General features: G+C 42.2%; 1 pseudogene; it reads left to right on the top strand.

Annotated features, from left to right (window-relative positions):
* Positions 1 to 5800, top strand: part of LOC121437435 — a 53098-nt pseudogene extending 47298 nt beyond the window's left edge.
* Positions 5801 to 14243: the final 8443 nt, after the last annotated feature.

Below are 14243 nucleotides of genomic sequence, written 5' to 3'. Positions count from 1 at the left end.
GACCTTGGTGTTTTGAATGAAATATGTTCATTGATTTTTTTAAGGGAATGATGATTGATGAAGCAGATGAGTTTGTGGTAGGGCCACAAAACAAAGTGAAGCGTCCTGGAGAGCCCAACAGTCCTATGTCATCTAAGAGAAGGCGGAGCATGCCCCTGCTGTTGAAGAAACCACAAACACCTCCTCTTGTCATCAACCATCTGGGCGGAAAGGGACTACTCTCAGCCTCATGGTTCCCATCTTGTCCAACCTTCCTCAAACCCACCCTTGTACATCCAGGTACAGAGTAGTGGTTGTTTTTACTTTGTCTGTCTTCCTGGGTTCCTTTTTTGTTGTTGATTAAGTAAACCATAATTAGAGCATCTGTGGTAGGCACAACAGGCCTTCCAGGACACAGAGACCCTGACTCAGTGGTCTTAGCCATATGAATGGAGGAAGAAGATGAATAATTGTAGTAATTAACAAGTGGTATTAATGTCATAATTGGTGATTAATACATGTTGGTACAAAAATGTGGAGTTCTAAGCATGCCTGCTGTAACCATTTGGATCAACTTCAAAAGACAGGAAGATAAACTAAGTGTCTAAGTAGGTTCACTATTAAGAGCTCTCTGTGATGTTGCCCCCTGTTCGTGACTGAACTGGTAATTCTGGGGTCTCTCTCCTTGACCCCACTGAAACAATTCTCAAGATCACTCGTGTTTTCCGTTCATTGCCTTTCCCTCTCGGTTGTTTTGGGCTCAGTTGCTCATGCCCTCCTCTATTTCTATTTGAACAACTCCTAATATTCACACCTCTAGACTACAGTTCAGTTTGTTCCTCTGCTCTCAAGCCTGTATTTAACCACAGTGTCTAACAGACAGTACTGTTTGATGTCGTACAAGTAAACGCCTGCTTTGCATCTCTCTAGAGGAGCTCTGCTGGCATCCTTCTGCATGGCAGTTAGTGAAGTTATCCCTCGCTCTACTGGAAAAGCTATGTCATTTTTAATGATTCGTAGGGTTGAAAAACCATATATTAGAATGTAGTGTTGCTCATACTGTTTTGTCAGTGCTGAGTGACTTAAAGTCACTGAGCCAGAGTCAGGAAGATCTGAGTATCACGTACTCTCATGCTGGCACCTGGACATACGACCATTAACAGGGTGAGGTAATCTGACATTCAATTCAATTCCTGCTTCTTACTATTTTTCTCCATTCCTTCACTCCATGCTTCCATGAAGTTTTACCAAGTTTTTCTTCTTAGATAGCCTCTCTGCATCTAATTCTTATTTAGTTCCTACCCATCTTCTCTCCCGATTTGAAATCCGAGTGAAGATGTCAACAGATAAATACAAGCATGCCACATCCATACAGAAAATGCATCCTTCGTATTTCTGAACCTTCAGGATACAGCCTGACTCTTCACCCTGGTCCACACAGCTCCACATAGCCTGACACCACCGTCCTCTCTTACCTCTAGTTCCAGAGCTTCACTCTGCTGCCCCTGGCTTACTCCTGCCCTCGCTACAACTTGGCATCCTTTCAGAAGATCCTGCCATCACCTGGCAGCCCTCTCTCGTGCCCTATTTCTGTCTTTCCTCAAATGAAAGCAGTTTTGAGGGTGCCGTGGCTCATTCTTAGTTCCTCTCCAATGGCCCCGTGACACTGTAGGTTCTGTAAAGGCAGGCAGGGTCAGTTCCTTTGTTTCTTGTTCACTGCAGATTCTCAGCTGCTGCCCTGGTGCCTGGCACAGTGGAAGATAAGCAAATGGCATAGAGGAATTGGCCTGAGAACGAACGGAAAAATAATTACTCTGCCGTCGAAAGGGAAACGGGCAGAATCATCTACAGATAGGCAGTTGCTTAGCAGATTGTAGTGTGGCTCCTGCACGGCTAGCTTTACCCGAAATAACAACATACAAATTGTATTCTTTTAAACACTGCTTGGCCCATTAGCTCTAGCCTCTTACTGGCTAACTCTCACATCTTGATTAACCCATATTTAATAATTTGTGTAGCACCACGAGATGGTGGCTTACCGGAAGATCTTAACCTGCGTCCATCTTGGAGAGGAGAGCTATGACGACTCCTTGATTCAGCTTTCTTTCTCCCAGCATTCTGTTCTGTCTACTCTGCCTACCTAATTTTCTGTCCTATTAAAGGCCAAGCAGTTTCTTTATTAATTAACCAATGAAAGCAACAGACAGATACAAGACCCACCTCCATCAGCAGATGAGGGCAGAGAATTTGTTCCGCCTTAGTAGGCATTTCCGTTTTCTCAGAATATTTGCTTTACCCAGGAAGCGCATGGTATGCACAATTCATAGGGGTTCAAACTCAGGGAAGGGTAGCAGTTTATATGTGACTTTGAATTCTCAGGTTGACATTAAGCCCTGAGCGCCGGGGACCTGTGAGTGCTTAGTTAGTGTCTTGATTTCTGTATGCATACATAGTGGGAAGAGTCTCAGAGCGCCGTCTGCTCTGTCCTCCTCATCATTTTCTTGAAGCTGAGGATCATGGAGGTGTACCTGTGGGACTGATATGATGTGCTCACTTCACAGCTCAACTTCTTAATTTGCTTTCCAGATGCCGCTGTCATTCATGATCTCCATGAAGAGAAGATGGAAAATGGGCAAAGCGCAGCCCATGGCTTCTTATTAAAATCTGCTCCGGCAGAGTTTATGAATGTGGCAGAAGATGGCCTTATATCCAACCAATTGGATTCACTGTCCGATGACTTTACTGGTCTCAGGAAAGACGGACTCATTCACAAACCTAGTAACAGTTTACTCCTAGGAGGAGACAAAAGCTGCGGTCTTTCTGTAGATGACAGAAAAATCGCCATGGCGTCTGCTTTGGAAACTGTGCCAAATTCAATGCAAATCACTCCTGCGATGGCACAAGGCATCAATGCCGACATCAAGCACCAGCTGATGAAGGAAGTTCGAAAGTTCGGACGGAGTAAGTGGCGATGGAATATCTCTAAGAAATGCAATGGGAGAATCCCTCTTGTATCATTCTCGAGAGATTTCTACTGTTGGTTTTGAGACAGGCTCTCATACAGCTCAGGCTGGCCTCGAACTCTCTACGTGGTCCAGACCGCTGATATTGCCTGATCTTCCTGTGTCTAACTCACTCTATAGTGCTCACACTACAGGGATATGCTGCCACAGTCAATTAAGGCGGCGCTAAGGATTGGACCCAGAGTCTCATCCTTGTTAGGCAGGCGGTCTACCAACTGAGCTCTACCCTAAGTTCCAGAGTAGAGTCTGGCCATACAATTTTTGGTCAGTCTTGGGCTTTCACATGACTTAAAGTGATTCTTCTGGCCTTAACTTATAGTGGTTTCATTTTGCTGCTTTAACAAGTTACCAGATGCCCATCGCTTTGGACAGTACAAGCTGATTACTTCACAGCTCTGCATTTCAGACTATTTTTCCCTGGACTAAAGTGAAGGCAAGCTGGCAGGCCAGTGCTGCTTCTCAGGGATAAAGGCAGAGTCTGTTTCCTTGCCTTTTCTGGCTTCTGCCGGCTGGCTGCATTTGCTGGGCCCGTGGTCCCTTCCTGCATCAACTCAGCAGCAGAATACTTTTTTCCTTTGGCTTCCACTTCTGTTCTTAATGTCTTTTCTCTCTGACCTTTAAGATTCCATTTGTTAGCCAGGTGGTGGTGGCATACACCTTTAATCCTAGCACTGGGAAGATAGAGGCAGATAGATCTCTGAGTTCGAGGCCGGAGAGAATTCCAGTACAGCCAGGACTACACAAAGAAACCCTATCTTTAAAAAAAAGGAAGGAAAAAATTATAATCTTAGATTAATCTTTGAGATCTGTATACAATAGATTTTGATCATATTCATCCCCAACTCCTCTCTTCTAGATCCACCCCACCTCCCACTTTCTCAACTTCCTCTCCTCTATTTTTAGTAACTAGTTGAATCTACCATGCACTCCTGGGTGCAAGGTCGTCCACTACCATGGGCAATACTCTCAAACAAATTGATTCTCCCTCTTCCAGAAGCAATCAAATGTCTATACTATTCCATCTTAAAAGGATATTATGGCTACTTTAAACCCTGTGCGTAAACCGGGACAAACGCAATATCCATAATCTAATTCCATCAGCATATAAAGCATATATGGAAATAAATTCACAGGCTTCATGGGTTAGGGCAGTTTGGGGCAACCAGTGTTCAGTGTACCTCATTTGAGTACTGTTTATAAGAATTTCTCTCATGAATGTATGTAGACATTTTTATTTTAGTGTTTAACATACCAGCTGTGCTTATGACTTTCTACCTATGAGGAATGATTTCTGAGGACGCATGATTGAATTTTATTTCTCATTCATATTTTTATAATACTGAATTTTGTACTATCACCAGAGTATGAAAGGATTTTCATTTTGCTTGAAGAAGTGCAGGGACCTCTGGAGACGAAGAAACAGTTTGTTGAGTTCACCATCAAGGAAGCTGCAAGGTGGGTGTAAACGAAACTTCTAAAGGTTTTCTCATTGTTTTGGGTATTGTTTTTCTTTTCTTTTGTTTACTTTAGTTGTAGGATCCAAGGAAAGACAAAGAGGGGAATAGGCTCTGCCTTAATCTGTGAAAGAAAACACTTGTCCCCACTCAGAGTTAAAGCTGCTTCCTACCGTGTTCAGATGGAAAGACCAGAGTCCTGATTCATGGCTCCTAGCTTGTGTGTGTGTGTGTGTGTGTGTGTGTGTGTGTGTGTGTGTTAGAATGGCCCTCACATTTGCTAAGCCATACCTTTGCATGAGAGTGACTTACACTTCCTTTGGGTTGCACACTACACAGCACTCTGCACGCTGTCAAGTCTTCTATGATGGTCAATAATATTTCTTTTTATTTTCAGGTTTAAAAGAAGAGTCTTAATTCAGTACCTTGAGAAGGTACTAGAAAAAATAGATTCCCATCCCCTTCTTAACAATGTGAATCACATCAACAGCAGATCATCATGTTAATACCAAGACAAGTGAGGAAAAAGAAACGCCTTTTCTGTGCTGTAGGCTGGAATGGGACCTTCCTGAAGCCCTCTAGAATGTTTGAGTGAAGGGAATGAATGACCTAACTCAGGCTAAGAAAAGCGCTTGACTAGAGCTTTTAATGATTATCTGGAAGTAAAGCTGGGCTTCTGCCTTAAGAGTTATAATGGAAAGTATTTTTTTATTTCATTGTTTATTTTTCCAGTTAGGAAAAGCGATGTGAAATCACACAGCATTGCTGCTCCTGTTACAGCTAATAGAGTTCTCTCATTGGAGCGTTACCATTCCAGACGTTTTCTGAGTGGGCAGGGGCCACCCGCAAGGAGAGCACTGCCTAGTGTCCTCGTTGTGTCCAGTAGAACAAGTAGGTGTGTAGAATCAAAGTGGTCATCATGTGCTCAACAGAATTTTCCACAATTTCTAGCTGTGCCTTTTAAACCATGTAATATTCAGGATAGTTGGAATCAAAGAGTAAAAAGCTGCTATTTAGGTAACTTATTTGTCTCTGGGAAGGGGCAGGGAGAGTAACCAAGCAATCTACCTCCAGTGCTCTTCCATTGTGTCTAGAAAGATTGCAGAGTGCACCTGAGGCTTCACTGACCTCTGACACTTGTTCTTGCATGTGACAACAGAAAGTCTTCAGGTAGACTTGGACATTTTGTGCTTTGGAAGCACTAAAAGGAAAAATAATATGTATATTTTCTTTGATGTTTATATAAAAATTTATATGGAGCAGTATTGTTGTTTATTTGTAAAAATGTAAGTGATCAAAGAGATTTTCACTTTGCATATATGAAATAAAATCCTTTTATTGATTTTCAAAAGTTTATTGGTAATACATTTCTAGTATGTCTCTTGTCATGGCATTCCTTTTAGAAAAACAATTGTACATTATTGTAGTTAGAATTGTCTCTGGTACGCCAACCAGCTCCCAAATAAAGAGACTTATTAATTATGAATGCTCAGCTTTAGCTTAGGCTTATCCCACTCGCTCTTTTAACTTAGTTTAATCTGTTTCTATTAATCTACATTTTGCTTTGGGCCTTTTTACCGTTCTTTCATTATGTATGACTCGATTTTCTGCTTCCTCCAAGTCTAGCTGGTTGGTTCCTAGCCTTTTCCTGGTGTCTCTTTTTCTTTCTTCCTTTATGCCCTAAATTCCTCCTCCTACTTACTTTCCCTGCCCAGAAGTCCCACTTATACCTTCTCCCTCGCTATTGCCTAGTCAGCTTTTTATTAGATCAATCAGGTGTCTTAGGCAATTAAGGTAAAACAGCAACACATTTTTTTTACATAGTTAAACAAATGCAACATATCTTTGCATACTTAAACAAATATTCCACAACACACTATCAAACAAATTAACATGTTAACAAGAGGGCCCATAAGATGGCTTAGCAGTAAAGGCTCTTGCCACCAAGCTTGGTCACTCAAATTTGATCCCTGGGACTCACATGGTAAAATGAGAGAGCCAATTCCCAAAAGTTGTCCACTGACTTTTTTAATGCACATTTTGGTACAAGCACATGTGTGTATTTACATAAATGAACGAATATTTGTTTTAAATGTTAAAGGAGTTGATCTTGGAAGCGTAACTCACAGGATTGAATGGTGATATCAGAAGGGTCTGGGGAGGCCAGGCCCTCCCAATTGCAAGTATCTGGGGAGAGAAAACTGCCAAAATCAAATTCATTGGAACTCTGAAATAAAGCCAAAGGGTTTTTCTCTTTTTTCCTTTGAAAATTTCATAAAATATATTTTGAACATACTCACCCCTGCCAAGCCCTCCCATTCCTACCCTCTCCACCCCACATCTCTTCCCACCCAACTTTGAGATTTAGTTTTTTAATTCTTTACCCATCAAGTCCAGTATGTGTGGCCCAGATGGTCATGGGCGTGCAGCCTGACCTGGTGTGTGGTCAACTTACCCAGGAGTCCCATCCTTAAAGAAAACTGACTCTTCCTCTGCCAGCAACTATCAGATGCCCAGTAGCTCCTCAGCTAGTGGTAGAATTTCGTGTCTACCTTTCCCCCTCCGTGCTGGGATTTTGTCTGGTTGGAGCTTGCACAGGTCTTTTGTATGCTATTGCAATTGCTGTTAACTCATTTGTGTATCTGCCCTTTATGTCTGGATGACAGTTTCCTTGGTGTTATTCTCTGGCTTTCATGGTCTTTCTTTCCCCAAAGATCCCTGAGCATTGTGGGGAGGGATATATATATATATATATATATATATAATTTATCATTTAGGACTGAGTACTCCAGTCTCTTATTTTTTGCATGTTGAGCAGTGGAGTAGCTCTGTTAAGTACCATCTGCTGCAATAAACTTCTCTGATGAGAGGTGAGAGGGTGCACTGATCTACGGTATAGCATGGCATTAGGAGGAAATTTTGTACTATGTCCATTGAGAAGAATAATAGTATTAGCTTCTTCCCTAGGACCTCTGACCTATCCAGTCATAGATCCTTGGCTACTTGCACAGTACTGGGCATGGGTTACTTCTCATGGAGTGGCCTTGGGTCCAGTCAGAAAGTGATTGACTACTCCCACAGTGTGCCACCATTACATAAGTGGGCACATCTTGTCACACCCATTGTTGTAGTTTGCAGGGTTCACATCTAAGTGAGATTTGAGGATTACTTTCTGGCAACGTGCATAGCATCTTCTAGCCCCATGGATGCTAGCTAATAGGGGTGAAGCTACCAAGTAAGTACCAGGTTGATTTTTCCATGTTCTGTGACTTACTTTAAGAATGGAATCTCATTTTCAAGTTCTGGAGGATGGCCAAGTAGTAACACTAGTCTATAATGCTTGGAAGTCTATGTCACCCCATTGAGAAACAACAAAAATGGTATCTGCTGTTGAGTAGGTTCCTTCCAGATTGAAAAAATTCCATCATTCAGGAAAGCTCCTTAAAAGAAGGTAAACAAAGAAAATAGCTTCAAGCAGTCCCTGAAACTGACCAGACTGACTAGGCCTCTCCTCATCAGAGTAAATAAGAGTCACTCTCTGGAAAGACAAGCTACAAAGAAGACCCTTGGACCAGATCGGCTGCCTGGAAGAGACAGACCAGCGAAGCTACCTGGAAGAGGTTTACATAGACTGAAGCACTTGCAATGGACACTTTTCAACCTGTTGAGATGCCTGCAGGCTGTGTGGTGTGCTCCAAGTTCCCAACTTTGTGAGCTGTCACCCATGCTGGGGTGGGCTTTGGCAATGCCACTGTCTTTGAGTCATTTCTGCTCCTGTAAGTAACCCCTCGTCATATTTCTGTAAGTAATCTCAATAAAACTCAAAGGTTCATCATGTTGGACTTTGGTGGTATTTGTACTTTGGCCTGGGGTGAGTAGAGATGTGTATAGACTTCCTAGGAAAAGTCTTGTCATACAGCAGCAACACATTATTTGCTAGCATGGGGTGTTTAGTTGGAGTATTGTTCTGGGTTTGTAATAACCAAAACGAAAGTGGAATAACGTAAAAAGCTATGGAAACATAGTAGGAGAGCTTGGTGGTGCGTCAGTGTACACTTGTGCAACCCTTTTCAAGATATAGCCATGATTTTTAAGATGGCATAGTAACTGGATTTAATATAGAGACACTTTAAGTTAGCTATCTTAGACAGCAAAGAGCTAAAGGAAACACGGATAAAAAAGCTGCATAAAAGCAGGAAGATTATGTGTAAATAAAGATAATGCCAGCACTTGGAAGGCAGAGGCAGGCGGATCTCTATGAGTTCAAGGCCAGCCTGGTCTACAAGAGCAAGTTCCAGGACAGGAACCAAAAGCTATGGAGAAACCCTGTCTCAAAAATTCAAAAAAAAAAAAAAAGATAATGAATAGGTAAACAAAAAGAGAAAAAGCAAATAGAGGGTATGGACCTGAAAAGTATAAAGCCTGACATGGAAAATTCCCTAAGAGAGTTCAACAGCAGACCTTAGAAGACAGAAGAAACTTGTTAGAAATCATCCAGTGTGAGGTGTATAAAGAAACTGGGGTTAAGAAAAATGAAAAGAGCAGAGGATATAACTGTCCAAAGACCTGGGTTCCTAGCCTCACTACTAAAACAAAACAAAACGAAAGCAGTAAGTAGAGTTTGACAGACTCACTGTAGCCTATGGGCCTCAATCAAGCATGACAATGTATGTTTTAGTTGCTTTTCTTTTCTGTGACAAAACCCTATGACCAAGGCAACTTATAGAAGAAAGCGTTTATTGGGACTTACCATTTCAGAGGGTGATCCCATAGCCATCATGGTAGGCGCATGGCAGCAGGCAGCCAGGCATGGCACTGGAGCAATGCTTGAGAGCTTACATCCTTATCTGCCCTAAGAGGCACAGAGAACTAATCCGGAATGGTGTGGTCTTTGCAAACCTCAAAGCCCACCCCTAGTAACACAGCCCCAACAAGGTCACACCTTCTAGTCCTTCCCAAACAATTCCTCCAGCTGGGGACCAATATTTACCTATATGAGCCTATGAAGCCATTCTAATTCAAACCACCATAGTGTACGTTAATAGGATTAATGGAATAAAAGATGAGAAAGCAGTGTGAAGAATATGTAAAGAAAATATTTAAAGATCCAGTAGTCCCAAACTGGAGTAAGGGGAGCGGGCCACATCCTGCCACCCGGCTAGCTTAGCCCCCGAAATAATCACATAGAAATTTTATTAATTAAATTACTGCCTGGCCCATTATATCTAGCCTCTTCTTGACCAACTCTCACATCTTGATCTAACCCATTTTCATTAATGTGTATCGCCACTTGACTGTGGCTTATGAGTCTAACCAGCGTCCGTCTCAGGCAAGAGAATCATGGTGTCTGCCACTCTGCCCTTTGTCCCAGCACTCTGTTCTGTTTACTCCACCTACCTAAATGCCGCCCTATCAAAAGGCCAAGGCAGTTTCTTTATTCAACCAATAAAAGTAACACATAGAAAGAATACCCTCCTACACCATTTCCCCTTTTTCTGTTTAAACAAAAAGGAAGGCTTTAACTTTAACATAGTAAAATTACATATAACAAAACAGTTATCAAGCAAGAATTACAGTTACAATATTTATATCTATTTTATCTTTTATCGTAACAAAGGAAAACTATAACTCTTCTTCAACTCTATCACAGACTCCAGAAGGATATAATATTACCTAAGTAAACAAGAAGTAAGCAACTTCTAAAACTCTAGAAATGACAGAGACATCTCGCTGCCTGGACAGTCACCCAAAGTTCTTCTGTACCATTGGGGAATCCATCTTCAGCCTATAGGCCCATAGTATCCAGCAGACATTTTCATGAAGCAGGAAATTTTACAGACAGTTCAGTCACTTTCTTTTGTGTCCTGCAGAATGTCTTGCAGATTCTTTCATGAAACAGGAATCCTGAAGGACCATCTCACCCTTAGGCCAATTCAGCAGTCCTCTCCCTGTGGGTTCTTTGTGTCCAGTTTATGTAACAGTGCAGGCAAGAGCAGTTTCTTGCCCAAATGGCTAACCAACTCCATAAGGAGCCTCTTCGATGCCCATCTTCCTCTTGAAGTAGATTGGTGCTGCCAGGAGCAGATGTGTCTCATTGTCATGAAAAACCCTAAGTTATTAAAACATTTTAAATGCCATTTTCTGTAGCCTTTGAAAGATATGAAGAATGCCGATCTAACTGAAATATATCTTCGTATATCTAGAAAATCTAACGTGACTACAAGCTTGACTATTATAGATGATTATCTATTAACCTATATTTTTAAATTATATGTTACATTTTTAAATGAACTGCACAATCACAAGACCTTAATCAAGATAAGAAGTATGCATGACCTTAAATTAGTATTAGTAACCCAAGATTTATATCAATGTAAATTATTCATATCTATATCATATCCCATTTAAATGTAAAAAAACATTTATAAACAATTTAATAATAAATGTTTATCTGTATATCCATCCAACCCAGGGAAGTGCAAAGCAGAGGAAGAGAGCCACTGACATAATCAAACCATTAAGAGATAGAAGATTCTGAAGACCGCCAGAGTATTTTGTTCCAGACAAGAGACCCACCCTAATTTAAAGTTTGCTTTCTTATCAGAAGCATGGAAAGACAAAAAGCAATAAAATAACACTGAAAACGCTAAAAGAGAAAGGAGTTGTGGATGTAGCTCTGGGAGAGTACTATCTAGTCTGCACAACTACCTGGGTCTTGTTCCCAGCACTGCACAGAAATGGGAGAGGGGGGTGGATTAGAGCAGTGGAAGGGAAGTGCTATCCATCAAGAATGTTATCTCTGGCCAAACAAACCTTCAACTAATGAAGTCTCAGGTAGACAAAAACATACGGGACTGCCTGCAGTACCACCATTCTCCAAGCTGAAAGGAATACACGTACACAACGCAGCAACTGGTAGACATAAAGAAATCCTCAGAAGGTAACTCCAGTGAAGGTCCCTGCACAAGTTCCCTTTAGCTTTTAGGTTAAGGCTTGGGAGGTGAGGATAATATAGAGGTAGTAAAGAGTCCAGAGTTTCTCTTGGTGTGCCAAACACAATTGGAAAGAGCCATAATGCGCACAATAGTGCGCATGCAAAGTCACTGAATTGCACACTGAAAATGGGTGAAAATAGCAAATATATGTTATACATATTTAAGCATGATTTTGAAAATGTCAGCTACCAAAAGCCATTGAAGTGTGACTTAAAGTGGATGGAGAGCATAGTGAGAGTTATGTGTCAAGAAGTTGGTTGAATGTTGGGGGGTGGTTTTTGAAAGAACATTATGTAACCATATGCTGTGTGCAAGGGGCACATTTGAGATTCAAAGTCACAGGCAGATTGGAAATGAGAAGGTAAAAACAGTTACTTTGCTGCATATGATCATCAACAATGAGGTTGGTGACAATACAAGACAAAATAGGTATGAAGCTGGAAATGGTTACCTGAAACAAATAATGACCTGCTATATTAATAAACGGGACAATTCACCAAGATGGGAAAATTACAAACACAGGCAGTAAATGAGAAAAAGGAAATGAAACAAAAATTGAGAGAATGAAGAGATAAAGAACTCCACAATGATAGTTGGAGACCATTAGGAAGAACTATTCAGAAGACTATCAAAGAAACAGGACTTCTTGAACAGTGCTAAACCAAACCAAACCAAACCACAGTTATATTCGACGTACCTACAGAACACCACCCATTAAGTTTATTGCATTCTGTGCATCCATCAGGATGACAGCTAATTTTGCTCACCAGCTCCAAAACCACCCTTTTGTCCTGCACAGTGGAAAAGATTCTGGTTCCTTTAAAGATATTTGTTGTGGCAATTGCCACTGAAGTCTGTCTACAGAACACTCCTGGACACAAAAAAGCCCTGCTTCCTAGTTTTCTTGGCTGGTAGTAGCCAGTTTTTCTGATCTCCAGGCTTATGTGTAGCAAGTTTTAATCAGTACCCCACGGCTTCTCCACGGCCCAACCGGGGCAGAGCCCAAGTAGCCCTGCAGCAGTAGCTGGCCAGTTAACTTTCTTTCTGGTCTTCTGGGCCACTAATAAATCAGAGTCCTTTGACAAGACTAGTGCTGCTCATTTCATTCTGTTCCAGGCGCACCAGGGGAGCATTCTCCAGTGACCAGTGCGTAGAGTATGGGTTTCTACAAAGTTCCAGGTAACCACACTGCACACAACTGTACAATCCCTAGGCCTGCTCCACCGTATCAGGATTTCAACGCCAAGGTGCATGCACTGTTCCCTGGGTGAGTGTTGTTATTTAGCGTGGAACGCAACTCCAAGATGGGCATTCTCAGTCTATCATGGGGTCCTGTGCCATAGGATATTTACGATGGCTCTCTGAGGACACCTCTGAGAGCTAGAGAATGGCTTTCCTGCAAGCTCTCAACTCTTTTGTAGGCCTGGGTGGGCTTCCCTCTGGTGGGGTTCTCCTTCCTATCTCTGAAGGACTTCTGCCCAATCAGTAACCACTCTGCTCATGGCACGCTTCCGTCTCTGCGCATGAACACAGAATCCCGAGGAGGATAGAATTCTCTGATGCGGGAGGAGAGTCGGAGAGGCCCAACGGATCTTGTTCCTTTCAGCCTCTCTTCAGCTACCTTCTCAGTGATTCTTCTGCTACTTTTAAAAGTGGAAAGGATTTCATCTAGTGTAAGTCTCCGCTAGGAAGAAGGGTTCTTAACTATGAGAAGGGCCTAGTCTATTGAGAAGGGGTGGGGCTTTTTTCTGAGTCAGCCATGTCGGGCTGGGTGTCATCAACCCAGGGGTGGGAGTTTTCCTTATGTCCTCAAAGTCAGCCAAGCTAGGACCTGGACTCGGCTACAGAGGGGGTGACAGTTTTGCTTGTGTCTTGGAATTGAGCCGTGTTGGGCCCTAGAGGTGTCGTTTTTTTTTTTTTTTGGGTCCTTAATGCCAGCTATATTGGACCCAACTCTACTCAGGGGTGGAAGTTTTCCTTGGATCTTTGAACTCAGCCAGGCTGGGACCCTGACTTAACTACCCAGGGCTAGTGATTTTTCTTGGGGACTCAAATTTGTAATATTAGGGGGGGATGTCTCAGCTACCCGTAGGTGTTGATATTGTTTAAATTCTTGACCTCAGTCATGCAAGAGACTCAGCTTCAGAACTGTGGCTATGCCCTAGGGGTTTAGGTGAACACTTTCCTGAACCTCGGTTGTGTGTAGAGAGAGAGACCAGGATGCTCAGCTTAAGCCATGGAGTGGGAGATTCCACCTGGATCCTTTTGGTCCAGAGGGAATGTTTCCCTAAGAGCTCTTCAGCTGTTGTCTTGGGCACCTGAATCCAGTAATTTGGGAAACTTCCAATGGTGCCACCTATTTCTTCCAGTGTGTTGAATTTTTTTGTCACTCTGTTTTCCAGTTTTGCCACTCAGGTGGCAGGGTGTAGATCACTCTTGGTGTTGGGACTTGCAATTCTCTGATGATGAGGGAGACTGAGAACCATTGTGTTTTTGACTTCCTGCACGAATTTTGTTGGGATGTTTGTCTTTAAAAATGTAGTTTGTGGTTCTGCATATATCCTGAAATCTGCTCATTTGCTGCTGCTGCTGCTGCTGTTATTGTTGTAGTTCTTTTGATTCAGGCTCTCATATCCCTCAGGCTGGCCTCAGATTTGCTTTAGAGCTGAGCTATCAACTCCACTCTTGCCCAAGCCTTTTTAGGGCTGAAGTTACAGATGTATATTACCACATCTGTACAGTTCCACTCCTTTTTCTAGACATATGTGCATTGATATATATGCACACATCCA

The sequence above is a fragment of the Microtus oregoni genome, unplaced genomic scaffold (assembly GCF_018167655.1).
Source record: "Microtus oregoni isolate MIOR12 unplaced genomic scaffold, Mior012 000052F_ref0000163, whole genome shotgun sequence".
In the NCBI taxonomy this organism is placed as follows: domain Eukaryota; kingdom Metazoa; phylum Chordata; class Mammalia; order Rodentia; family Cricetidae; genus Microtus; species Microtus oregoni.
This window is presented reverse-complemented; position numbering and strand designations above follow the sequence as displayed.